A 4,616-nucleotide genomic window follows, 5' to 3' on the forward strand; every position below is an offset into this window, starting at 1 on the left:
CTGCAGAAGCCGCGCACGCGAGTCAGGACCAGCAGTATCTGTAAAGTAAGCTATTAACCAATTACAAGTAAACGGTGTAGAAAGCCGCTTATTACCGTCGTTAGGATTATCCGATTTGTTCATTATCCGCGCATGGATATGCAATAGTGAAAGATGAAATCTGAAGAATTATTCTATAATTGAAACGAATATTCGTTTTTAAATGAATATTTCCCGGTTGTGATAACACAGATGACAAAGACTTAATTACAATGAAATGAATACCGTTAGCTGCATACAGGAGTTGATTTAAGTCAGCGGTGACAGTTGAAAATATGTGCCCCGGCCGGGACTCGAACCCAGGATCTCCTGCTTACATGGCAGACGCTCTATCCTTCTGAGCCACCAGGACACATAGAGTATTGCGACTGCAGGGACTTTTTTCTGGCATGCCTCCCGTGAGATCCACATTCGCAACTTATTGTCCCGCACTATATTCACAGTGTCCCTGCCAATTATACTTATTAATCGCGGCTTTACCGCCGATTCCCGTAAGAGTTCGGGTACTGTTTGTGCATCGGTACAGAGGAAGATGGTCTAATGGCCGGTGAGCCTTACTTTTATATGGGCTGGTCCACTGATAGTGACCGGGCCAAATATCTCACGAAATAAGCATCAAACGAAAAAAGCTACAAAGAACGAAACTCATCTAGCTTGAAGGGGGAAACCGGATGAAGCTATGGTTGGCCCACTAGATGGCGCTGCCATAGGTCAAACGGATATCAACTGCGTTTTTTTAAAAAATAGGAACCCCCATTTTTATTACACATTAGTGTAGTACGTAAAGAAATATGTAGGTTTTAGTCGGACCACTTTTTTCGCTTTGTAATAGATGGCGCTGTAATAGCCACAAACGTATAAGTACGTGGTATCACGTAACATTCTGGCAGTTCGCACGGTATTTGCTTCGTGATACATTACGGGTCTTAAAATGGACCGTTTACCAATGGCGGAAAAGGTCGATATCGTCTTGATGTATGGCTACAGTGATCAAAATGCCAAACGAGCGTGTGCTATGTATTCTGCTCCTGGACGACATCATCCAAGTTTCCGGACCGTTCATCGGATAGTTAAGTTATTTAAGGATGCAGGAAGTGTTCAGCCACATATGAAACGTCAACCACGACCTGCAACAAATGATCATGCTCAAGTAGGTGTTTTAGCTGCTGTCGCGGTTAATCCGCACATCTGTAGCAGACAAACTGCGCGAGAATCGGGAATCTCAAAAACATCGGTGTTGACAATGCTACATCAACATCGATTGCACCCGTACCATATTTCTATGCACCAGGAATTGCATGGTGACGACTCTGAACGTCGTGTACAGTACTGCCACTGGGCACAAGAGAAATTACGGGACGATGACAGATTTTTTGGACACCTTCTATTTAGCGACGAAGCGTCAGTCACCAACAGCGGTAACGTAAACCGGCATAATATGCACTATCTGGCAACGGAAAATCCATGATGGCTGCGACATGTGGAACATCAGCGAACTGGCGGGTTAATGCATGGTGCGGCATTATGGGAGGGAGGATAATTGGCCCCCATTTTATCGATGGCAATCTAAATGGTGCAATGTATGCTGATTTCCTACGTCATGTTCTACCAACGTTACTACAAGATGTTTCACTGCATGAGAGAATGGCGATGTACTTCCAACATGATGGATGTCCGGCACATAGCTCGCGTACGGTTGAAGCGGTACTGAATAGCATATTTCCTGGCAGGTGGATTGGTAGTCGAAACACCATACCATGGCCCGCACATTCACCATATCTGACGTCCACGGATTTCTTTCTGTGATGAAAGTTGAAGGGTATTTGCTATCGTGATTCACCGACAACGCCTGAAAATATGCGTCAGCGCACTGTCAGTGGATGTGCGAACATTTCGGAAGGCGAACTACTCGCTGTTGAGAGGAATGTCGTTACACGTAATGCCAAATGCATTGAGGTTGACGGACATCATTTTGAGGATTTATTGCATTAATGTGGTATTTACAGGTAATCACGCTGTAACAGCATGCGTTCTCAGAGCTGATAAGTTCATAAAGTTACATGTATCACATTGGAATAACAGAAACAAAATGTTCAAACGTACCTACGTTCTGCATTTTAATTTGAAAATCCTACCTGTTACCAACTGTTCGTCTAAAACCGTGAGCAATATGTTTGTGACTACTACAGCGACATATATCACAAAGCGAAAAAAGTGGTCCAACTAAAACATTCATATTTGTTTACGTACTACACGAATATGTAATAAAAAATGGAGTTTTCTATTTAAAAAAAACGCAGTTGATATCCGTTTGACCTATGGCAGTGCCATCTAGCGGGTCAACCATAGCGTTTCCGCTTTCAGCTACACAACTTTCGTTCTTTGTAGTTCTTTCGTTTGACGCTTACTTCGTGAGGTATTTGGCCCGGTCACAGCCAGTGGACCATCCTGTATACGGGTGTCACAAAAAGGAACGGCCAAACTTTCATGAAACATTCCTCACACACAAATAAAGAAAAGATGTTATGTAGACATGTGTCCGGAAACGCTTAATTTCCATGTTAGAGCTTATTTTAGATTTTAGTTTCGTCAGTATGTACTGTACTTCCTCGATTCACCGCCAGTTGGTCCAATTGAAGGGAGGTAATGTTGGCTTCGGTTCTTGTGTTGACATGCGACTCATTGCTCTACAGTACTAGCATCAAGCACATCAGTAAGTAGCATCAACAGGTTAATGTTCAACACGAACGTAGTTTTGCAGTCAGTGCAATGTTTACAAATGCGGAGTTAGCAGATGCCCATTTGATGTATGGATTAGCACGGGGCAATAGCCGTGGCGCGGTACGTTTGTATCGAGACAGATTTCCAGAACGAAGGTGTCCCGACAAGAAGACGTTCGAAGCAACTGATCGGCGTCTTAGGGAGCACGGAACATTCCAGCCTATGACTCGCGACTGGGGAAGACCTAGAACGACGAGGACACCTGCAATGGACGAGGCAATTCTTTGTGCAGTTGACGATAACCCTAATGTCAGCGTCAGAGAAGTTGCTGCTGTACAAGGTGACGTTGACCACGTCACTGTATGGAGAGTGCTACGGGAGAACCAGTTGTTTCCGTACCATGTACAGGGCTATTACAAATGATTGAAGCGATTTCATAAATTCACTGTAGCTCCATTCATTGACATATGGTCACGACACACTACACTACGTAGAAAAACTCATAAAGTTTTGTTCCGCGGAAGCCGCACTTCAGGTTTCTGCCGCCAGAGCGCTCGAGAGCGCAGTAAGACAAAATGGCGACAGGAGCCGAGAAAGCGTGTGCCGTGCTTGAAATGCACTCACATCAGTCCGTCATAACAGTGCAACGACACTTCAGGACGAAGTTCAACAAAGATCCACCAACTGCTAACTCCATTCGGCGATGGTATGCGCAGTTTAAAGCTTCTGGATGCCTCTGTAAGGGGAAATCAACGGGTCGGCCTTCAGTGAGTGAAGAAACGGTTGAACGCGTGCGGGCAAGTTTCACGCGTAGCCGGCGGAAGTCGACGAATAAAGGAAGCAGGGAGCTAAACGTACCACAGCCGACGGTTTGGAGAATCTTACGGAAATGGCTAAAGCAGAAGCCTTACCGTTTACAATTGCTACAAGCCCTGACACCCGATGACAAAGTCAAACGCTTTGAATTTTCGGCGCGGTTGCAACAGCTCATGGAAGAGCATGCGTTCAGTGCGAAACTTGTTTTCAGTGATGAAGCAACATTTTTTCTTAATGGTGAAGTGAACAGACACAACGTGCGAATCAGGGCGGTAGAGAATCCTCACGCATTCGTGCAGCAAATTCGCAATTCACCAAAAGTTCGTGTTTTGTGCAATCTCACGATTTAAGGTTTACGGCCCCTTTTTCTTCTGCGAAAAAAACGTTACAGAACACGTGTATCTGGACATGCTGGAAAATTGGCTCATGCCACAACTGGAGACCGACAGCACCGACTTCATCTTTCAACAGGAAAGTGCTCCACCGCACTTCCATCATGATGTTCGGCATTTCTTAAATAGGCGATTGGAAAACCGATGGATCGGTCATGGTGGAGATCATGATCAGCAATTCATGTCATGGCCTCCACGCTCTCCTGACTTAACCCCATGCGATTTCTTTCTGTGGGGTTATTTGAAAGATTCAGTGTTTAAACCTCCTCTCACAAGAAACGTGCCAGAACTGCGAGCTCGGATCAACGATGCCTTCGAACTCATTCATGGGGACATGCTGCGCCGAGTGTGGGAGGAACTTGATTATCGGGTTGATGTCTGCTGAATCACTAAAGGGGCACATATCGAACATTTGTGAATGCCTAAAGAAACTTTTTGAGTTTTTGTATGTGTGTGTGCAAAGCGTTGTGAAAATATCTCAAATAACAAAGTTATTGTAGAGCTGTGAAATCGCTTCAATCATTTTTAATAACCCTGTACATTGTGTGCAGCCACTATCAGCAGCTGATTGGCCTCCATTCTGCGATTGGTTCATCCAACAATGTGTCAATCCTCATTTCAGTGGAAATGTTCTCTTTACGGATGAGG

The 4,616-nt window shown here is 44.8% G+C and overlaps 1 non-coding gene across 1 annotated transcript; it reads right to left on the reverse strand.

Moving 5' to 3' along the window:
- Positions 1-317: 317 nt before the first annotated feature.
- Positions 318-391, reverse strand: Trnat-ugu (transfer RNA threonine (anticodon UGU)). The gene has a single exon. It is a non-coding gene; the product is annotated as a tRNA-Thr (tRNA).
- Positions 392-4,616: the final 4,225 nt, after the last annotated feature.

Source organism: Schistocerca serialis, chromosome 4, assembly GCF_023864345.2.
Source record: "Schistocerca serialis cubense isolate TAMUIC-IGC-003099 chromosome 4, iqSchSeri2.2, whole genome shotgun sequence".
Classification (NCBI taxonomy): Eukaryota; Metazoa; Arthropoda; class Insecta; order Orthoptera; family Acrididae; genus Schistocerca; species Schistocerca serialis.